We start from the raw sequence: 25317 nt of genomic DNA on the forward strand, positions 1-25317 counted from the left end.
ATTACTACAGCAACTATGTATGCAATTCATCTGAGACAAAAAAAAAAAAATCTGTATAATCCTTATTGTAAATACTGTAAATATTATTATTGTATGTAACTTATACTGAGACATAATAAAATGTTTAAAAAAAATTATTATTATTATTATTATTACTATTATTGATAGACAGTCAAAACAAGATTCATATAAACAAAAATTTGACTGGTGATACAGAACAATTCAGATTCTATCCAAGAATCTAAGAATAGCCCGCCAGGTAGCATCGTAAAATATGGACTGTTCCAAGTAATGCTGTTTTTTGAAGGTCATATGGGGTCACTTCGTTGATGTTTAATTGCTGTAAATAGTTGGATAGCTTCTTTGAAGTTGCACCAAGTGCACCGATACGACTTTGGTGCGTTTAAGCCACAGTCGGCCAATTTCGATTGCCAGATCTCGATATTTAGTAATTTTTTCCAGTTCTTTGTTGTTAATGTAGTTATCACTGAGTACTGCCATATCAATAATCAAACCTGTCGATGTTCGATAATTGTGATGTCAGGTCTATTGTGTTCATAATGCTGATCAGTTTGCATTCTAAAGCCCCACAGAATTTTTGCTGTTTCGTTTTACAATACAGTCTCTATTTTATGCTGCCACCAGTTATCAGAAGTAGGAAAGGCATATTTTTTGCATACATGCCAAGAAGGGCGAATTCTCCATGCTTGCTGTACAAGATCATTACTTGAGAAAGAAGTCATATTTATTTGTTAATAAATGCATGCATTTATAAGCATTCCATTTAGGCTTTTATTTTTGTAGACAGAAGACGTCTTAAGCTTGCGCTGAAACAATTGAGCTTTGCGTTGTGTATCGAAGGCCGATGCTGCTCGTCTAATCAAAGCTACCTAGGCTTGCTCAGTTGTGGGAGCTTCCCTGTCCTCGCTGTAGCATTGTGATTTCAAGCGCGCTCATAGCCATTTCTGCTCCCTTCACGTCGTCTTAAACACAGGCCATACACACTCAAAGAGCTCTAGCCAGTGAGCTTCAGCTAGCCTTTACAAGTGTGCGTGCTGCTTGGGAAAATGAAGTCACAACCAACTTTTTATGACGATTGTATTGACCAGTTCATAAAGAAGAACCGTAGGGTATAATTTGTATTCAAGTAGCTAAATTGAAAAAGATAGAATATAATTTGTAAAATAAATGTTGTATTTGTATGATTAAATGTACACACATTTCTAAATATATAGTTTAAATGGTCAGTAATTCATTATTCCGCTAATAAGACTTCAATCACACCTCTCACTCTCTGAATGATAACAATAGCAAGCGTGAATTTCAAGACAAGCATTCGTCCCTGCATGCCAATGAATTATTTTGGCCACTTGATCATGGCGGTATTTATAATCGGTTTGAGCTTGTAATGCAGGCACTGATTAGATGTTCTACAGTCTCATCTTTCTGATCGCATAATCTGCATTTGCTCTTATTATTGATGTTCAAATTTTTTGGCTTGATTGCATTAGTTTGTAATGCCTGTTCTTCAGCTGCTACAATAAATCCTTCTCTTTATTTTTTAATGTAACTGTATTTTAGCCATTGCACGTCTTGTTCACGTCAATTTTGTCCTCAGTATATCGAAGAAATTGGCCACGCAAGGGTTTATTTTTTCAGCGCACATATCGGTTATTTTTTTGTTCCTTTTTGTAACCGGATTTGTTTCCTGTTGCTTTTAGAAGGCCCTCTTGTGTAATTTCTTAAAGCATTGGCTCAGAGCAATTGGCTATGAAACTTCTTAAACTAATTTCTTCTTCTTCCACAGTCTGTCTCACTTGCAGCAGACCTCGTCTACCTATTCTCCTCGGTAGGAACAACCGGCCAACATCACTTCGTGAATGTAATTCATGATGCATTGCCATTAGTTTTCTAGTTTTGCGGTCCAGTTTGTCCAGTTTTTCTTTTGCCAGCGGCAATCTATTATGCCAGCTGTGTATCGGATCACTGGTATACTCCAAGAATTCATTGCTTTAACTGTGTTTAATCCATTTACTTCTATTTTCAGAATATTTTTAACTGTTTTGGTGTATTTTGATGCTTCCTGTTGTTTAACTTTCGAGTGGAGAATATCATTGGCTTCTAATATTCCTAGGTACTTACAGTATTCGTCAGCTGAAATTGATTTTATATATTTCTCTTGATCAAAATTAAAACAACTAGTTTCGTTAATTTTTCCTCCTTTAATAGATAAAATTGCGCATTTATCAATCTTATTTATTATTTATCTAAACCAAATTCCATTTGATGTCCTTACTGAAAATACGAACTGTGTTCAATAAAGAGTCTATTTGCTGTGACGGTTTTCCATATAACTTCAAGTCATCCATATACAACAGAGGGGAAATTTTAATATTACATTTAGGAATTTCATAACCAAGTTTTGTTTTCTTCAGAATGTTGAAGAGCAATGGTGACAAGGAATCACTTAGGAAAATTCCACGTTTAATGCTAATATCTCCAAATCAGATTTATGAAACCGCTATGAAATCAAATATGATTTCATAACGGCAGCGCAGCCAGAAACGAACATACATTTTTGTTAATTCCAAATATTTTTAGTAATTTTAGCATCCAGGAGTGCGGGAGGGAATCAATTGCTTTCTTGTAGTCTATCCATACCATGTTTAGGGTTTTTCGTCTTTTTGAGGTTTCCAAGAATCATTTTATTAATAAGGATCTGGTCTTTTGTTCCTCTAGATTTTTGAAAATTGCCTTTTTGTTCAATCAGATAAATCTGATTATCTGATAAGTAGTGGTATATGGAATTTGCCATGATTGCAGTGAACAGCTTAAGCATAGTTGGTAGGCATGTTATTGGATGATAGTTACTTGGGTCCACACCCTTATCTTTCATGAAGAGAAAAGTGCTGCCAGATATCATCCAGTCTTCCACTTAGCCTGACTGCAACAAATAATTAAATTATTCTGCCATTCGATCATGTATACTGGTTAGATGTTTTAACCAAAATCTATGTAGTTCGTCTTTGTTAGGTGCACTCCAGTTTTTTAATTTTCTAGCTTGAGCACTGACAATTTTTTTAGTGATAATGACATTTTACATTTGTTTTTGTTTCATTTCTGACTCTGTTTCCTTAATCCACAAGACATCTTTATTGTGTTTAATAGAATTATCCCAGACTGACTTCCAAAACTTGCGTGTTTCTTCTTTTCCTGGTGAATGATGGCTTGCATTTGTATTTCTCTGGAGAGACTGAAAGAACTAACGTTGGTTCTGTTGAAATTGCATATTTTGTACATGTTGGTTTATTCTTGCTTCATATCTTTTAATTTTCTGTGTAGTCGCTGTTATTCTTTGTTTTAGCTCGTCGGTAATACTTCAGCAATGGTTTTGTTGGCCAAATTATATGTGTTAATCAGTTGTTTTCGATGTTATTATTTTTTTCAGCCGTCGTTCTTTATAACTCTTTAAGTTGTTCAGATCAGCTTGAAGTTTGTTGACTTTTCGTTCTAACCGGATTTTCCATGGTGTAGATTGTTTCATCCTCGGCTTTTGCTCTTTCGGTTTGCAACCAAGCTTCACTGAAATGATATAGGCTGTGCTAAATAGGAGCTGATTTGTTTCCTTTATACTGTTGGTTGTGATGGTTTCAATTACAGAATTTTCGTCTAAGAGGAGCTGTTTTAGCTTAGATATTTGTAAAGCTTTTAATGGTGGTAGTCTTATACGGACATTTATGCAGTTCATATATTCCAATATTCCTGACTTCATTTTACACTACACTTCTGTCAAAATATTCTGATGTATGTCGTCACCTTGATGTTTACTGAGTTGAATTCCAAAGTTTGAAATAGCTACCTCCTGATGATTTGCTGTTACTGGAGTTGTTGGTTTATTGCAGCTCTAGAGTTACTTACGTAATTCTTGAGCAGCAAGAGTTACGTAAGCTTTACGTAACTCTTGCAGCTCAAGTTCAATAAACATTTTGTTACGGAAAATGAAATTCTTTTGGTCCATAAGTCTTTGTTCTGTTATTGAGCAGATTGTGGGAATTTTTGTTTCCAAAATTAAGGCATACGCTTTCTGAAACCTCGTTTTTCTGGTGTTGATCTCTAAAAACATTTTATAACTTCTCTATTTTCTTCTACAGTCCATTTTTTACGTTTGGTTTCTTCCAGTCGCTTTTCAGCTTCCTGTCCTGATTGCCCAACAAGGAAAGCTGGATCCTGTAGCCTACTTGTCGCCTGATGCCCAGGATCCACAACATCTGACGCAGTCCTTGATGACCTGGGCGTCGACTGATCCGGTATGGATTTCGTCTCCCTTTTCTCCATTAAGATGGGGGGGGGGTGGAACACTGTTAGTCTGGCTCCTCAGTTGAGACCTGTCTCACAAAGGTGATCCTGCTGACAGCTATGCTACCGGCAGATTAACTCTCAACATCACTGAAGCACGCAAGCCCCGCTTGCGTGCTTCAGTGTTATTGTTATCGGGGGGTTATTATTATTATTATTATTATTATTATTATTATTATTAATATTATTATTATTATTATCCCAAGACCTCATGGAGTCAGAGGCTTTTTTAGGTAAGGTTCGGAAAATGCGTAGCACTATGCATATTCGATTAATTCGTACGCCGTCTCTGCGCACGTTGTTCCATTAAAGCAATGGGTCTTAACCTTTTTAGTGTTATTATTTTAGTGTTTAGAATTGTTCTCTAAGTCCAGTTTTTCAAATTCCATTTGAATACGTGCATTGGCTCGTATTTCAATAAGATCGTCTTTTATTAAATAGCTGTCGTCCATCGAATCTGGGTCAAAATTTAGAATCTTCTCTCGCACCCCTGGAAATGCTTTCTCGCACCCCCAGGGGTGCACACACCCCAGGTTAAGAACCACTGCATTAAAGGGGTTTTAGCGAAATTTGGTTGTAATCTTCACAAAAATGTTTTAACCGTCTCAGACAGACGTTAAATGCTAAACAAATGTGCTCCGGGGCCCTTAAAGTAAGGACCATAAAAGTGAAGCTATTGCTAGATTGTCGCAACGTTTTTTAAAAATTAAATTTATTTATTTAGTATGATCTACAATAGGACGATTATGCTTTGCAATATGATACAGTGCAAAACACACGGCACGTGATTTCGTGAGCTAAAGAGTTCGATTCTTTTGCAATGTGTCGCTATGAATTCTCACTTTTATTTCTAATAATTGCTTCTACACTTTTCTGAGATTTTGTATCAATCTAGTGGTGGCTCGTGGCTTGAAATCGTGGGGATGCTGCAACTTTCGAAATATACATACACACTGTAAGTACAGTGTATACGTGTTTGGATAAAATATCAAAATTATGGTAAAAATAAAAAAAAATAAATAAATAAATTTAAACATGAAAAAATATTGTTTATTATCGATAAAATTGTCAATAATATTTATTTAATAATATTAAATAAAAGACTTAATAATAACATTGTAAATAATATTTTGTTTATTATCGATAATATTGTCAATAACCCCAATAATGTTCTAAAACAAAAAATATTTGGACAATTGTAATGTCCAAATATTTCAATAGACGGAGTAAACACGATAAGCACTACGAATACTCTGCTACTGGCGCAAATTGCATATAAATAATAGTTGAACTGCCCTACGGACAGTGCCGCATTACGCTAATAGCTCGCATCTCACTATGACTTGCATATGCTTGCTCGCGTAGCAATATGACACTGTGGTAAATACAGTGCTGCTAGCCTCCTTCGTCCTCCTAAATGCTACAAGATGGGTTTTTATTATTTTTTGTACAAAATAAGAGAATTGTATAGGATTGTTGATGAAAATTAAATATTACAAACAAATATAAATAAATTAATAAATATATTTATATATCGAGAGAAATTGGGGATGCTGCAGTTCCATAGTGCCTATGCACGAGCCGCCACTGGGTGTCTCTATGTTTGTAAAGTTTCTTTCAGAGTTGCTTCTGTTAGCTTGTTTAGATCCTTCCCATTTAACCGTCAATATGGATAAAATATATCACTCCTCATACACTTTGTATCCATCATATATATCAATGTAACATCAAAGGTATTACAATTTTAATATGCACATCGCATCCATGGTAATCTTGACGTCATGGCCGGTTGGGTGGTTAATACGTATGAATCCATTTATTCACTCTGATGCTAAGTGGATACCCTGATGTGAAGAACTTGCACCTAGGGGTGTGTGTGTGCCTCTGCACATGTTGTACACCTCAAACCTCCGTCCTTACAAAGTAACCATTATATTTACCTTTGAATTCTATCCAATCACCAGCTCTGATAAACAACTGTTAATCTGCTGTTCTATTGTTGGTTACTGACTGCTACTGACAGTGTTACCAACCAGAAAAGACAAAATATCTCTACAAGTCTGTCAAAATTCCGCTAAACTACGTTGCAATAATGTTTGCTTATTCCTGTAATGATAACGTATTACAGGAACCTCCAAACCTCCCGTCACTTTCATCACGCGTTCGTAATCAGCCAACTGTTGATATTGACTTTATATACACATTCAAACTGTTAACAATTGTTGAATAATAACACAGTAATGTAGGCATAATTACCATAAAGGAAGAAAGTCACAAAACAGAAAAATTGTTCCGGCTCCTGGCCCGGTGCATAAAAAAGTTTCGGACCCGGGTGAATTTAACCACTGGTCTCAGATATTGTTTAAATGAAACCGTTTTTGGTGGTAAAGTTCAACTTAATGATAGCTTCACTTTAACTGAATGAAATTTAATCAGATTTAGTATTTAAAAACAGCTAAAATTTGTCGCGACATATCACTTTGGTTTCGATCCAGGCCGATTCGGCTTAATATTGAGTGGGAAGTTGAAATATAGAGGGCGACTGAAATATTAAAGGTAATAACTGTCAAATAGCATGAAGATTTTTAACACATCGCTTGTATCATTTATAACTTGAAGAAAAGGAACGTAAGACACGATGATTAATTAACATGAGATGAATTTAACTTACATATACATTTTATTGGTATGAAAATTAAGGGTCTCCAATAATCGCTTAGAACATCTATACAAAAAAAGGTGTGAGACCTTGCTGCATCGATCGAATCTAAATATAAATGATAGTCTTAAATTATCTCTCTTAACTTAACCCTCCAAGCTATAAGAAGACACATAATTATCCGCGGACCCTACTTATGTCATGGTACACTTATAAATATTTCAGATGTCCCACAAAGTACTTTACTTCTATAGAAAAAAAAAAAAAAAAACAGGTTACAAGCTTCATCTCACCTATTAGACTACAAGATGGCTGCATCACAGAAAATTCCAAAAAATTCACCAAAATATTAAAATACTACAAGAACACATACAGCTCCACAGGAACATCTCACAAGGTCATTCGAGTAATACTTAGAAAAACAGAATAGATAGACTCATATTAGAATTTTTCCAAATCTTCCTGCATCAATATTAAGGAGATTAATCCAGTGGGCTTCCATAATCCGTCAAGATCTCAGTAGCACGCCCAATACCATGAAAGGGAGACCACACAGAAATTCGAATCTGGCGTCCAATCTCAATAATGAACACAGACTGCAAAATTATTTTGAAAGTAATTGCAAACAGAATAAGATGTTGCTCGAGTTTGTCAACAGCCAAACGTATTCTGTTCGAGGAAGTTCAAAACATTACAACCTGCATCTAATCAGAGACCTTATGCATATCACAAACAATCAAAATTATACCTTGGCACGCATCAGCATTGATGTGGAAAAATCCTTTGACAGAGCAGAGAACGAATAAATTTTCGAAGCACTGGGAGCATTGGGATATGGTCTTCTCATTATTGAAGCAATCCAACTATAATACATGGAAGCAAATTTATTTTTAAAAATAAACTACCATCATCTGGTGGTGGAGGTGGGCGATAGATGGCGTTAATGGAGATGATTCGTGGTAGAGGTTCGGTGTGGTGGTTGAGACAGTTGTATCAGTTGAGACAGTTGAAGGTGTCCTCCCGCGATGAGTCTTCGGACTCCTTAGAGGTGTCAGGAATAATCTTTAACTGAAATTACCTTATTCCTGAGAAATTAAGCAAGGAATCCGTTCCCTTGACAGTAGTGATGAGATTTTGGAAGAATACAAAATAGAGTATATTCTTGGGTTCAGCTGTCAATGATGTCTAAGAGGAGCAAATGACTTCCCTTTGGCACATGGCTAGTCATTATTAATACCATGTTCGAACTTTGCCTAAATTCGCAGGAGAAAATTCTTTTAATTTTTCACCATGGGGAAATAAAATACAGTACAAGATTTATTTTTATTTATTTATTTACAGAAAAAATCATTAAGGCGGGAAAATGTTATCGATGTAGTAAGAAAGCTTAAGAAAGAGTACAACAAAGGAATGAAGCTCATAAAAGTCATATAAAAACCTCACGATAAGGATATTCTGGATGTCCTGAGCGTTACTCAAAGTTAGCGTTACTGAAAAATTATTAAACAAGATAAAATACAATAGAGCAGTAATATAATATATCCAGGAGGAAAGCAGTGACTGACTAGTTTTCCCATCAGTCGTTTCTCCGACCGTAGGTGACTTTAGGAATTGCCCACAAAGTATTCTTGGTGAGAGATTTTTACAGGGTTGTTCACCATTGCTTTCCCCTATTTTTGCAAATACAACTCAAAAGATAATTTCAATGCTGAAACGAAAGTTTTCACACGTAAAGATAATGATTTTTTTGCCTATACAGACCTTGATAAGACCTCACTTGGACTATTGTGCGCAGGTCTGGTCTCCTGGTTTGCGTTGTGATTCTGATATATTGGAGAATACAAAGGAGAGTGTTAAAAATGATATCAGGATTATGCAATAATGATTATGAAGATAGATTAAGAATTTTTAGACTGCAGATTTATTGTTAGCAAACAGGAGAAATAGGGGTGATATGACTGAGACTTACAAACTTCTGAAAGAGTCATACAGGATTTCAACTGATGGAATTTTTCAATTTATGGAGGGTGGGGAAGGACAAGGGACATCCTTGAAATCTGAGAATGAAGGCCGCCAAGAAGGGGGTGAGGGTTAGATTTTTCTGTCAAAGGATGTTGTGTGATTGGAATGGATTGCCATTAGATGTTGTGAGTGCAAGCAGTGTGAACGAATTCAAGAATAAACATGATAGCTGGTGTGTGTAGTATGTGGCCTTCCTCGATGGGTCTCTGACTCCCTGGAGGTGTCTCTTAATAATAATAATAATAATAATAATAATAATAATAATAATAATAATAATAATAATAATAGTTATTATTATTATTATTATTATTATTATTATTAAATTATATATTGTAAAATATCTGTATGAAATACATAATATATAAAAAATTATTGAAATATGAGGGTTGTTTGAAACATTCTCGGCTTTATAATGAAAACACGAATTTATAATTTCAAAATTATTTTTATTTTTCAACATAATCGTCCTTAAGACTAATACATTTATTCCAGCGATACTCCAGCGCCATTATCACGCGCCTGTAGTGGTTCTCAGTAAGAACTGCAAAATACCCCTCTACAGCGGCAATCACTTCTTGATTCGAAGAAAAAACGTTGACCAGCGAGGAAGAGTTTTAGTTTTGGGAAGAAATAGAAGTCAGAGAGAGCCAAATCTGGAGAACAGGGTGGATGTTCCACCAATAAATAGTGCAGATCTCTTACTTTTTCCACTGCCAAAACACCTTTGTTGGCAGATTCATTGTCCTGATGAAAGATGATTTTTTCTTTTGCAAAGCGGGTTTTTTCTCACGAATTTTTTCGTCTAGTCTGGTTAAAAGATAGGAATAATATTCCCCGGTTATTATTTTGCCCTTTTCAAGATCATTAATAAACAAAATGCTTTTAGCATCCCAAACCACCGTTGCATGACCTTTCCTGTTCATGAAATCGATTTTATCTTCTTTGGCGCTGACGGAAGCGGTCAGCGCCAAAGAAGATAAAGGATTCTGTCCATGTTTTCACTGCTGTTTGTATTCTGGTGTGTAATGGTGAAGCCAAGTCCCATCCATAGTAATAAATCGACGCACAAAATCAGTTTTATTCTAATTAAAACTCTCCAAGCACTGTTCAGAGATTCAGAGATTTTCATGCGAGTGCGTTTTTGATTTGCTGTGAGCAAGCATAGCACTCATCTTGCACAAAACTTTTTCATTTGCAATTCTTCATGCAAAATATATTCTACATGTTCTTTTGAAATGCCTACAGTTTCATCAATTTCACGCACTTTGACTCGCCAGTCATCCAATATCATATCGTGCACTTGATGAATCATTTTTGCTGTTGTTACACTTTTTGGACGTCCTTCACATGGATCATCTTCAAGGTAGGTACAGCCACGTTTGAACTCGGCAGTCCATTTCTTAATTGTCGAAAACGAAGGAGAAGAGTGCCCGTAAACTTTTAAGAACTTCAGATGACTTTATTTTGGCGTTAAATCTTCTTTTACAAAGAATTTTCTAACCCAACCGCACGATACTCACTTTTATCTATTTCAAGGGATGCAGACAACACTTTTGCTTCAGACAGATGTATAAACCAAACTACTTGATAGAATGATTTGCAATTTCACATGGATGCTTATAACAGATGTACCAACGTAGAAAAAAAAATATTGTCAATAGTGTTGCCATCTATGGTCGAGGCCGAGAACTTTTCAGACCACCGACGCGTAACTGGCCTAGGTCTTGTCTTATTAAAATTAATAAATAAAATTTTTGAAATTGGACATAAATCCAGCGTGTCAAAGACTACACCAATTACGAGAAAAGATTTAGTTTGCAACCCATAGCTACACTGCATTATCAATCAAATTTTGAAGGGGATCGTTCTAAAGAAAACTCACAATATATATAAAAAAAATCACATTATTACAAAAACACAATATGGTTTCAAGAACATCTCTCTCTCTCTCTCTCTCTCCCTCTCTCGTGGATGATTTCAGAGCCCAAATTAGTGTCTCTATACAAAAATCAACGGTCAGTATCGTCGACAAGGTGTGGCATAGAGGCAGCCTACTTCACTGCACTATTTAATTAACAGCTCTCGTTCAGCCATATTGTGGTAGGCGCAGTATTAGGGCAACAAGATATTTTACATCGGATGTAGATGCAATAGATTTATTTGAAGAATTAAAAATTGTCAAAATTGTCTCAAAAATTATACAAGAGAAAGGTGATCCTCCCCAGATTTTATCATATATATATATACCGTCAATTCAAAACAACATCAATCCCCAACCAAGCACCCGGACGTGACAACACACGCTTTTCACACACAGTCAATAATCAGACATACGACTGATTACTTGGTTAAAATGATTATTTTCACCAATGAAAAGTTAGACGAAATTCTAATGTGACTGTTTATCAATTCTGCACTAATTAAAATTATATGTTTCTTATATAATATGGATCGATATTACACATTTTACAATGCTGTATTTATAATATCATATTTACAAATAGTAGTTATAATAAGTGAAATCCTTTGACAGGATATCACATGTTACTCTAATCAGTAAACTGGAGCAGATGGGGATGTATATAGGGTTGGTGAGATGGATAGGAGGGTGGTTGATGGAGAGATATCAGAGAGTGGTTTATTCAGGAGTGGAGTCCAAAAGACGGCTTGTGACTAGTGGTGTGCCGCAGGGTTCTGTTCTTGGACCACTACTTCTCAATTTGTTCATTAAAGATATAGGAAAGAATCTGAGAGGAATTGTTCACTTGTTTGCTGATGATGCAAAGTTGGGTAGAGCAATTGTGAGTGCACAGGATGTCAAAATTTTGCAGGATGATTTGGATAGTTTGGAGGACTGGACTAGGGAAAATGGATGTCAGTTTAATGTGGCAAAGTGTAAGGTTATGCATTTTGGAGTGAAAAGATTCGCAGCAGTATATCACATTGGTGGAACCCTACTCCAGGAGATTGATGAGGCCAGGTATTAGGGATTGTTGGTGGATAGGGAGTTGAAGTTTAGGGAGAATATTGCAAAAGTGGCCAAAACAGCTCATCAAATCACTTGGTTGCTGAAAAATACTTTAACAAGCTTAGACAAACATGTTATTGTTCCTCTATATCTTGATAAGACCCCATCTAGACTACTGTGCCGAATGTGCGCCAGAGTTTCTTCTTGATGGGAAGGAGGTGGAGAGGATCCAGAGACGAGTGACTAAGATGATAGCAGGTCAGTGGAATGAACATTATGAGAACAGGTTGAAGATTTGTGGGTTGCAAAAATTGGTTGATAGGAAAAGGGGTGATATGATTGAGACATTCAAATTACTGAAGGGTTTCTATAGGATTAATCCAGAAGATATTTTTGAGAATAGGATTGGTGGTGGGAGGACTAGGGGACATCCATGGAAGCTGGGCAAGAGTGTGGTTAGCAGGGGTGTTAGAACTAGGTTTTTTACTTGGGGAGTGGTGAATGAGTGGAATAAGCTGCCAGAGTCTGTTGTGGGTGCTACGACGGTGAATGAGTTCAAGGCGAGATATGATAGATACTGTGTGAATGTCGAATACTTGCTCTTGATATGATGTTAGAGCCTCCCTCGATGAGTCTGTTGACTCCTTGGAGTTTCCCGAGATAATAATAATAATAATAATAATAATAATAATAATAATAATAATAATAATAATAATAATAATAATAATAATAATAATAATAATACCTTTTTGAGCACACTACCATTTCAAATGCATACATCTCCACAATGGCTTGAAAATTGTACCCATATTCTTGCGAAACTTTTGTTATTACTGTGAATAAGATCATCAAGTATTGATATAAATAAGAAAATTATAAATAGTTTCAAAGAACAAAAATAAAACTGGCATGTTTGGTCGACTAACTTGGCTTTCATAAACGTAATTCTTGCTTGGATAGGAAAATAATCTTATTATCGTAGTTTGTAATTTGGCTGCTAACTGCATGCTTTTAACTTTGAAAACCTTGCTGAAAAAAGGGTCTAAGTGAGTCGTAATTGACTTTTTTTTAATAGTAATATAAAGTCCTTGTTTCTATTTTTGTTTACAATCAGAATTACTGAATCATTTAATTTGCATTAATTTAACTAAATAAGAAGGAGGTGTAATAATCGTGGACAAAAAGACAAAAATTCATGGCGGTAATTGGAATCCCTCTCTCTCTCTCTAAAAAAAGAAAAAAAATAGTTTGAGATCTTCCTTTATTCCGAGGTGCATGCTGCCATTACATCAGTTCTTTGCTTCTTTATGCATGTCCTCTCTAACAGTAATATTGAAATACAGCAATGGAAATTCGAACTAATCAGCCTTTCGTATAATAGGATTTTATGTAAGCCGATAAATAAAATTCATTATCCGAAGCAAAGTTGAATTTTTTCGATAAATTTTAGGATTTCTGTTACCGACCATGTTTTGAAAGAGTTTTATATTGAAACCTAATACGCCTTGTTGCCAAACGACTTTATAAATTAAACGAAGAGTTTGGATATATTCTACAAGATGGCAGCACAAACGAGTGTTTCAAGCATAACCTTCGAATTAGAATCATAAATTGTAATTTTTTTTTTTTAATGTTATTAATGTAAATTACGCCACATGAAAACCACCCAATTAAAAAAAAAAAAAAAAAACATTTTTCTGTAAATTCGATTCAGGTGATCACAAGGAATCGGATTATGACTACAACTGCAAAATCTTTAGTTAAACGGGAAAAAAAAAATAATTGAAAATTTCTAATCAAGCTTTGCTTGAAAATAGTTTTAATTAATTTTTTCAATTTACGTTTTAAAAACATTTGTGATGAAAATATCGAGCGAGTAGATCATTTTGTTTTGCACTCTGTTATTTATTTATTTATATTTCCCCGCATTGCGTTCCTGCTTTATATCTTTCTTTCTAAAATATTAATATTTTAATTAACGATGTTACCAACATGAATCTAACCTTATGGCTCATTTAATCAATGGCATAATTAAATATTTTAGTTTTAATTTTAATTATGTGGCTTCCAATTGCGAAAACGTAGTTGCATTTTGTTCTTCAGAAACATCGGTTGGTTTATTCCACGACATTTTCCATACCTCCCGAAGCTAGTAGCGTAGAAATGAAAAGTTATTCTGACCAGAATATCTTTTCAAGGCTGATCTCAACTTCGCTGCTAACATCACTGGAGTTTTTGTTTTCGATTCCTGTCTGAAACGAATAGAATAACGACTTTCAACCCTCATATTTCCTATTTTCCTGAGTATGGTTGGAGACAGTATGAGCATTATCATGGCTATTCGCCCTCTTCATTCTCATTAAATTTTTATCCCCGTCTCGAGCATCTTGTTTCTCTCCTGATTACTTCAACCAGAATAGGATACGCAAAATGTGTAAACGCCTATCAGATTGGTGTTCTTCAGTCTGTTCATCTGTATTCGTGTTATTTCCTCGTTTGCTCAACAAATTTAATTGAAATTTGTTATTGGAACCTTTATGAAGATATGCCATTTCCTTTCAGTTCTGGTTATTATTAAAAAATAAAAATAAAATAAATCCTCTAAACGACATTTATTCCCAAATGGAGTAACCAGAACTCCTATAACTCTGATCTTTTTAATCTCAGTGGATAGTCAGTTTTTTGATAAACAGAATAAACAAATAACAGAAAAAATGGCGAATATAAAGAGTTTGTTAAATTTAATAATTCAAAAGTGGAAGAAGTCTTACAAACGGTAAAAGACATTAAAACTAGCGTTAACGTACTAACTGACAGACAACACAAATTGATAAAAGACACATCCGAACACTCTCAAGAATTTAACTCCCTAAAAACTACAATACGAAGTTTTAAATCAACAACAACATAAAGAAGACCTTGTCATAAACGGTCTTCCAGAAACTGAATTCAAAGAAAATCTCAGAGACGTAGTTTTAATGTTAGGCCATGCAAATGATATCCCCTACTGCATAATGATATTCAGACCATAAATCGGATTCCCAGGAAGAACAAAAAACCAGGCTTGCCACGACCCGCACCAGTTATAGTCCATCTGACAAGCAAGGCAACAAGAGACAATCTCATAAAAGCCAGTAGACTGAAAAACCAGTTGTCAGGGATTTAATTGCCTTGCAAGACAATACGCCAATATTTCTATCTGAGTATTTAACACCTTTCAATCAGAATCTTTTGAAACAAGCAAGAAAAGAAAAGACAGAAAAAAGTATCAATTTTTGTGGATCAAAGACGGCAAAATATTCTTGAGAAAGTCACAAACTTCAAAGTCTATGCAAATAAAAAGGTCGGAAGATATAGATAGGTTGCCAAAGTGAAACAAAAGACTCCAATTTAGTTCAAAAAGAAGACCTCAACACAACAAAAATGAATGTGAAACATCAGATAGATGTAATCACACCATAATACATCAGCAATTGTACTTTCGACTCGCTTGATACATGGAAACAACACACAGTACAAGCGAGACGACTTTCAATCTTGCATATTAACATCAGAAGCATCCGAAAACATTGGTTATTGTTACAGGTTTATCTGAGGAATTAGACAGATATTATTGATATATTTATCCTAACATAAGTATCCATAACTAATTACGAAGCGATGCTTTCCAAATTCCAGGCTTCCAACAACATAGATCATGCCGCCAAACAAAAAGAGGGGATGGAATATTAATATTTATCGAACATAAATTAATAGCAAAAGAAATTGTATATCAGTTTGAGCAGGCTGAAACCCTTTGCCGCGAAATCACTAATACCACCAACAGACAGCATCCCATAATACTAAACGCTATTTACAAGCCATCAAACGTAAATATGATAAAATTCTTGCACGAACTCAATTGCTGGCTTTCACGCCAAGAAATATGCTCAACCGAATACCTAATGATAATTGGCGACATAAACATAAATATTGCAAAGGAAAACCAGAACTACACTTTACAATACCCAGACACGCTATCCATGTATAATCTAATAAAAACAATAACATTATGTACTAGAGAAGAAATATTCGGAAATACTATCACTGATTCCTGTCTAGATCATATAAACGTCCGAGCACCACCAAACAGTTACACTGCGTCAGTCATAAAATGCAAAGTAGCAGACCATTACTTCACCGCTCTACACCTGCACACTAAGACAATACCCGTGCAATGTCCCACAGAAGAAAAACAACAGAAAACAATAATAGGCGAAGAAACATTCAACCACGAAATAATAAAAACAGACTGGGAACACCTGGCATCAGTTTCAGCAGAAATCTTATACAACAACATTAAACTCACACTAATGGAAATATATAAGAAAGCTGCAAAAAAAAGTCAAAATTCGTTCAAAAACAACCCAAAATCCTTGGATAACACAAAACGTAATAATAAAATCCTTAAAATACACAGAAAGGACGCTCTATGGAAAGAATTAAAGCGATATCCAAATAACACAGTTTTAAAAACTGAATATAAAATAACAAGGAATGGGCTTACAACACAAATAAGAAATGCAAAAAGAAACTACTGCAGAGACAATTAACCTCTGCACAAAATAACATGAAACAAACCTGGCATCTGATCAATGAGATTCTAGATTGTGCTCCCAACACCAGCGCCTCCGAAACCATAAAACACAGCGTCATGAAAGACGCAAAACCTATCCAACAACTAGCAAATAACTAGTTGTGGATAGGTTTTTGCAGACTCCATCCAAGAACTGCACAGAATTATTCCCCCAATCACAAAACGAGACCCTCCACTTGGACGACAATCAAAACAGACATTATGGTTCCCAACCATAAAAGAAGCAGAACTTCTCTCTGCAATACACCAAATCAAACCAAACAAGGTCCAGGAATTGATGGTATAAGACCTAAGGATATCAAGCAACATGCAACTAGCTTAGGTCCTATCCTACTAAAATTAATAAATAAAATATTTAAAACGACAGATACCAAGTATACTAAAGACCACCATAATCACCCCTATATACAAACATGGAAAAAGAAATTTAATCAGCAATTACACATCCATAGCAACATTACCAATTATCAATCAAATTATGGAGCAGATCATACTGAAGAAACTCACAGCATATACAAAGACCTTTCATATTATCCCCAAAACACAATATGGTTTTCAGAAAAATAAGGGAACAACATCTCTCTAGGAAGACTTTACAGACGTAATTAATACCGCTTTCGACAAAAACAAAATTGCCATGGTAGTCTTTATTGATCTAACTAAAGTATTTGATACACTGACACATCAAACCTTGTTAGAAAAGCTGAGGCATGTTGGAATAGACGGGTCCCTGCACAGATGCTTCACAAACTACCTCCAAAATAGAAAGCATATCACACGTATCGGGTCAAACCAAAGTAGAGAGCTACAAGGTTACTAGTAGCTCTCTACTTCGTAGGGTGTAGTTGGGGATAGTACAGCTCCCTACTAGTAGGGAGCAGTACTATCCCCAACTCTATTCAATATTTACATGCACGATATTAACCGGCTACCACTCAAAGGTAAGATATTCCAATCCGCAGATGATACAGCTATAATATCCATCCATAATAACGCAAGCATTGCCCAAATAAACATACAACATGACATAAATCTGATCACAGACTGGCTTACAAAACACTCCATACATCTAAACTCAGATAAGACAAAATTAATAATATTCAGAAATCCACTGACTCGACCAGTTGATAACAAAGATATAACCATCCAACATCCACTCTCCAACATAAAAACACACAGAAAAACAAAACCACTACAATCACTCAGGTTGAAAGGATACAATACCTTGGAATTTACTTCGATGCAGATATGAACTGGAATAGCCACATAAACCAGAAATGAAAATATACAAAATGATAAAACTGATCTTTTGGGAACAAAGAGACAATAACGACTTTATATACACTGCAATGTAAGAACACAAAATACTGACAGAAATATTTATGTCACTATGCAGCTTTGCTAAAACATTATTTCGATGCCAACTACAGGACAGTCAGAAATACATATCGTATAACACAACACCTCAGACAACTAATTATATCACATATAAATACAATAATCACTACAGAAAGGCCACACGAAACTTCTAAATCCCAGAGATGATAAACAAATTACCTTTTGAATTAAGAAACTTTACAAACTACAATAGTCTGAAAAGAGCTCTAAGGACATACTATGAACAAAAACACGTACCCAGAATACCATACAAACTCAATGAAACACAATATATTCGCTCAGGCTTCCAGTTCAGCGACGCATCAATACATTCCAAGTTGTAGTGTGTGTGTGTGTGTGTGTGTGTGTGTGTGTGTGTGTGTGTGTGTGTGTGTGTGTGTGTGTGTGTGTGTGTGTGTGTGTGTGTGTGTGTGTGTGTGTGTGTGTGTGTGTGTGTGTGTGTGTGTGTGTGTGTGTGTGTGTGTGTGTGTGTGTGTGTGTGTGTGTGTGTGTGTGTGTGTGTTCGCACGCACGAATTTCTCAATCAATGGTTGCAGAAGAAATCAAGCCTATTAAACATACATTTGATTTCATAGCTTCCCAACACAGCAAACAAACCAATAAATAATAACTAGCGTCATCCTCAGATAAGCTCACAAATAAGCTTCGAGGTTGAAAGCTGAGAGATAACATCTCATCCAAGATAAAAAAAAATTAAAAATATGTATTGCATGTAATCAAATGTATGTAATGTTATATCATATGTAATCAAAAGTATGTAATGTATGTATCATATGTTATAAATAGTCATAATTATTATTGCGAAAAAAAAATTATTATTATTATTAATTACCAGAATACATGTATGTATCATATCTAAACAAATGTATGTAGTGTTGTAATATATGTAACCAAAACTATGTAATGTATGTATCATATGTAATAAATGATTATTATTAATTTAAAAAAATATAATATTATTATTATCAACTTAAAAAATTATAAGACACTTTCTAGAAAATACCGCACAACAATCTCAACAATGATGACTAACTATCCCATATCAAATCAGACTTCAACATACGTTATAAGCAATTATAATAATGCATGTTTACTATATACATCATCATCATCATCATCATCATCATCAATTCCTGCCGTGTACCCTCAAGGGGTGTACAGGATTTGATAGTACTACATGAAAAATTTACAATATTACTAACTTCCTATCTACAATTTTCCTCCAGATCAGTCGGTTGTGAAGACTCCAATAATATCAGATCTTATATTTCTGTTGTCAAAGGCACTTTGCACCGTATCAATCCACCTATATCTTGGTCTTCCTCTGGATCGTTTTCCTGCCAGCCTGGCAGAGAATACTTGTTTTGCCAATCTTTCCTCATCCATTCTGTTCAAGTGACCATACAACCTGAGATTAGTTCTGCTAACGCATTCCTGGATGCTGACAATGTCAAGTTCTTTCCTAATATCCTCATTTTTAATATGATATTGCCATTGATGCCATCTGTTCACGCCTCTAATCTTTCTCAGGATTCTCATATCTGTGGCCTCTAGTCTTTGGTCAAGTGTTTTACTTCTGACCCAGCTCTCAGATCAATAAGTTAAAACTGGTTTGAACACTGTCTTGTGTTTTTAGCTAATTTAGTGTTCTGACTAATTTCTCTCTTATTCCATATGAATTTATTCAATTGACTTCCTACCATTCCATCTTTGTTTATTATGTTGTCTATTTCCATATTTAATTTACCATCTTCAGTAAACATCGTACCAAATTAGCTGAAATATTTTACTTGTTCCACAGGTTCTCCGTTCACAGCGCAGTTGATATTTTCAACAAATCTTCCTATTTTCATTGTCTCTGTCTTTTTAATGCTGGCCTTCATACCATATCTATTACAACAGTTATTTAATTTAGTCAAGGAATCTTGCAGACTCGTAGCGGAATTACTGATAAGTATAACATCGTCCGCATAAAGCAAAGAGCTGACATTAACATCTCCAATTTTGATATAATGTTTAATACCACTTTCCTTCATAATGTGATCCATATAGATAATGAATAACAGAGGGGATAATGTACATCAATACCAGATTTAACATTAAACCTTCTTCCTGTACTTCCTTCAATTCTAACTGCTGATTTGCAACTCAAATAAAGACTAAATATTGCTTGATATAATGCTCCATTGACACCATATAACTGTAGCGTATTGAATAGCTTCTCTCTTATTACCTTATCATATGCCTTTTCCAGATCTACAAAACTCAAATAAAGATCTTTGTTATATTCCCATGATTTCTCGACTATTTGTCGTAAAGTGAAGATCTGATCCTGACAGCCTCTATTTGGCCTAAATGCAGCTTGTTCTTCGCCAAGCTTTTCTTCTACAATTCTTCTTAACCATATACACTGGTAAAGCAAATTCGAGAATTCTACGTAAAAAACGTATTAAACAAACTTCCACACAACATAAAAAATACCCTAACTACTTCATTGGCAGTCTTACAGAGAGCTTTGTGGTCCCTGTATGCAACATACAGCAATAACAATACGTCATGTTATTAAACTAGCCGCATGTAAAAAAAAAATTATTCCAAGGGAGAAAATTGCTATAATAAAATAATAACAATAATAATGATCTAATGCCTTTTATTCCCGTATAGGGAGTAGGTGAGGCCGTTTTAGTCCTATCTAGCTTTTGGAGACCGATCGGTAACCAATCAGAGATAGCTGGCCCATGATCATCACTAATTATAGGTGGCAACCGATTAAGAGATGGGCAAACAAATGTTGCCATCTCTTGGTACCTAACCCTAATAGGATGTGTTACTGTCTAAAATAATGTGGGTTCTATGGTCGATTTTTTTGAGTTTACGGGGCGAAAAACCAAGTTGTCGGGAGAAAAAGACCCGCTTACCTGTGCCAGAGATCGACTAACTCGGGAACCATTCGAAGAAAGGCTTAAGAAAACGTCACTCCAGTCGGTGACTGACTTGAACTATACGTCTATCTTCTGGCGGCCTAGCAAGCAGAGGTTATAAGTGCCACTTCCACTGAGTTGCACAGGCCTTTGAGCTAACAGGCATTGAAATTTACTATATTATATTATATTAAGCATCCGTGGAAATCCCACGCACAGCGACATTCCGAGATTCCTATTATTATTATTAGTAGTAGTAGTAGTCTGGGGTGTGTACTATATAAAGACCCCCAGATAATAATCCGCTCAGTTTTCTTCACGAATTAGAAACATAGCTAAGCGGCATCGAACCGCGTACAACACACAGTCTCATCCTAATAGGAGACATTAACATAAATACTCTTCACCACGCTTCTTCAACCACTAACACATATCTTGATATACTAAGTCAGTACAACATAAACCCTACCATTAACTCCCCAACAAGAGAAGAAATTATCAATAACTCACTAACACAATCATGCATTGATCATATCAACATACGGGCTCCCATCCATACATATACATCATCAGTAATTAACGTAAAAATTGCCGATCACTACTTTGTCTCAACTTCGTTTTATTACGTTTCCTACCCCCCCCCCCCCTCCTACCACCACAAAAGTCGACAAAACTCGATCATACTAAAGAGCATTGTCGATAACCAAGTAAAAATTTAGTCAAGGAATCTTGCAGACTCGTAGCGGAATTACTGATAAGTATAACATCGTCCGCATAAAGCAAAGAGCTGACATTAACATCTCCAATTTTGATATAATGTTTAATACCACTTTCCTTCATAATGTGATCCATATAGATAATGAATAACAGAGGGGATAATGTACATCAATACATTATTGATGTACATTAATGACTGAAATTCCCTACTTAAAATAAACGATCCTGTAACATTATACGAGAATTTTCAACTAAAGTTCACAGAAATATACAAAAAAGCAACAAAACCTACACAAACGAGGCGAGAAACAGGCAGCAATCCATGGATAAATGACGACATACTAAATAGTGTTACTGTAAAAGAAAATCTATGGAAAAAACGTAAAAAGTCACCCAGTAACACACATTTACAAACCTTATACAAAAACACAAACCTTATACAAAAAAAGAAATAAACTAACAACAAAAATTCGTAGGGCAAAAAGACGCTACTACTTCCAAAAATTCATGGAATATAACGACAACATTAAGCAAACATGGGCTACACTCAACGAATTAGTAACTATAAAATAGAAAACTTCAGCACAAGATTTTATTGCAAAAAGCTTCGGTCAGGACACAAAACCAAGAGGAACCAGCAGACTCATTCAACCATGCTTTCACAAACAACATCACACAACTCAAAAAAAAGACAAACTACCAACGATCAACAAAAAACTACCAACCCAAAGTCAACAACAAACGATGTATTTTCCACCCATAACAAAACAGGAACTGAAAGACGTAAACAACCAAAACCAAAGACCACTCCAGGAAAAGACAAAATAAGACTCACAGACCTTATCACACACTTAGAACAAATAAATCCAATACTTCTGAAACTCGTGAACATAATATTCGACACAGACATTATTCCACAACAACTAAAAACTGCAGTAATTACGCCAATATACAAACACGGCAAAAGAAACGATAATCAGAACTACAGACCAATGGCTACACTACCAGTCATCTCAAAAATTCTAGAAAAAAAATAACACACACCAGACTACAGAACTATTTACAGAAGTACAACATCATCTCACAAAACCAATACGGCTTTCAGAAAACAAAAAGCACCATTACTTTATTAGAAGACATCGCCGACACAATAAGCAAAGCTCTCGACAAAAACAAGTATGCCGTCCTTATACTGCTGGACCTAACCAAAGCATTTGACACACTTGAACATGACATACTACTCACCAAACTATACTTAATAGGTATAAGAGGAACACTGCATACATGGTTCAAGAACTACCTCTCAAACAGAACACAACATATACATTAACGATGTTCTTAACATTCCATAAGAAGTCAAATATTTCAATCCGCAGATGACGCTGCACTACTAGCAATCCACACAGACATTAACACAGCTCTCTGCAAAGCACAACAAGATCTAAACGAAATCACAACATACATCCACCAAAACGCAATTCTAATCAACGGCACCAAAACGCAGATGTTGATAATACACAACCCAAGAATCATACGCCCCGCATCACTATCGATACATTGTCACACATACCGCTGCATTAACAACAAAAATACCTGCAAATGTTCCGAAATCAAACCTGTAACACACGCAAAATACCTCGGTATCTATATAGATTCCCACCTTAAATGGACAAAACCTATAGAATACCTACACACCAAACTCCGGATCATCGCAGCAATACTCTTCCAAGTTAAAGACATTATTCCACCCAACATAAAAAAACTCCTATATCACGGTATCTGCGGATCCCTACTCAGATGCGGAATAACAGTCTATGCAAATACATCAAACAGCCACCTAACAAAATTAGAAACACTACACAGGAAAATCGTGTCAACAGTGATCTGGACACCTTACACGCAACAACCAATATCCGACAAGCACATGGCGATACACAGAATTCTGAGCATTAAAAACCTGAAACACTAAAGACATTAACAAGGAATTACTTCAACATCACCTATCGAAACAACAGAGACACATATCGTATAACACGACCTACAACAACCCTCTACATCCCCACACCCTTCAACAACTCATAAGGGTCTTTTGTGAGATCACATCAGATACCCACGCAGCTCAACAACCTACCAAGAAAGTTAAAACACATAGATAACTACAGAACATTAAAAAACGAACTGTGGAAAATATTCCAACAACGTTAAGAAACCATTAACACTAATATACACATCACAAATCACTAGCATCCAATGCCTACATCCCATACATAAACAGTAGCAATAACACAAATAGTGAAGGCTAAATCCCACTCTCTTCATAAAAGCTAACCCAAGTAGGTGGGATTAACTTGCCTCACTCATCTACAAGTAATCCTTATAAGCAAATGCAGAAATTTGTATGTATAATCACTCTTTCTCAAACTTTAAAAAAATATAAAAATATACAAAAAAATAAAAAATTATACAAAATATTCTGTTTAATCTTCATTGTTAATATTAGAAGAACATGTGTTGTAAGTACATAATATAAAGGCAAAAAAAGTATCATTAAAAATTTTAATTAAAATCGAATGTAGGAATTGCAGCACTTAATGCTGAACTCTGTAAAATTATAAGGTGCAATGTCACACAAGATGTTTATTGTATGTATAACTATTTGAGCAATCAATAAAATATATTATTAAAAAAAGGTAGTAGTAGTAGTAGTAGTAACAGCAGCAGCAGCTGTAGTAGTAGTTGTATAAGATACCTAAAGGGAGTCAACGACTCATCGAGTGAGGCCACGTCGCTCCCACCTGCCTTATCTCGAATTCATTCCCACTAATTTGTCTTCGCCACTTCCAAAGGAAGCATTCCAATCAGGCACCTCTGTGTGTGTGTGTGTGTGTGTGTGTGTGTGTGTGTGTGTGTGTGTGTGTGTGTGTGTGTGTGTGTGTGTGTGTGTGTGTGTGTGTGTGTGTGTGTGTGTGTGTGTGTGAGAGAGAGAGAGAGAGAGAGAGAGAGAGAGAGAGAGAGAGAGAGAAGTCCTCAGCTCTTTTTTGACTACATTTCGACTCATGGTCTTCCCAACCCTCCACAAAACGAAAAAATCTATTTGCTGGCATCCTGTATGACCTTTTCAGAGGTTTGTAGGCATTTATCATATCACCCATTTTTTTGCTATCTGCGGTCTAATTCTCAAGCTTTCCTCATGATCTACATTCAATAGTCCCAATATGATCTAACACTTGCCTTTGCACCTTCTCCACTATATTTGCATAACCTCGGATACCACGCTATCAGATCTACACGCAGTGGGAAACCTAACAATATGATGGATAAGTAAATATAATATTTTTGATTTATGAGACATATTGAGGCCTGTTGATAGTGATAAAAGTACATAAAATGCCGCTGTGTTTAAACTATTTCAGATGAACAAACAGTTCATCTGAAATAGTTTATTTCAGATGAATACATTATTGCATCCTAAAGACGATGGCTACTTCCAACATTTCCGCATTTCTTACGTCAGATAATTTCCTGCTTGATGAGACACTAATAAGAAACCTTTTCTCTAAATAGATGTAGTTGGTTTCGTAAGAATTATGCCGAAAGCAATTACAGAATATGAGGTTAGCGTATTATAGTTGTTAATTGC

This window comes from Typopeltis vanoorti, chromosome 4 (genome assembly GCF_054136105.1).
Source record: "Typopeltis vanoorti isolate ZY-2024b chromosome 4, IOZ_Tvanoo_1.0, whole genome shotgun sequence".
Classification (NCBI taxonomy): Eukaryota; Metazoa; Arthropoda; class Arachnida; order Uropygi; family Thelyphonidae; genus Typopeltis; species Typopeltis vanoorti.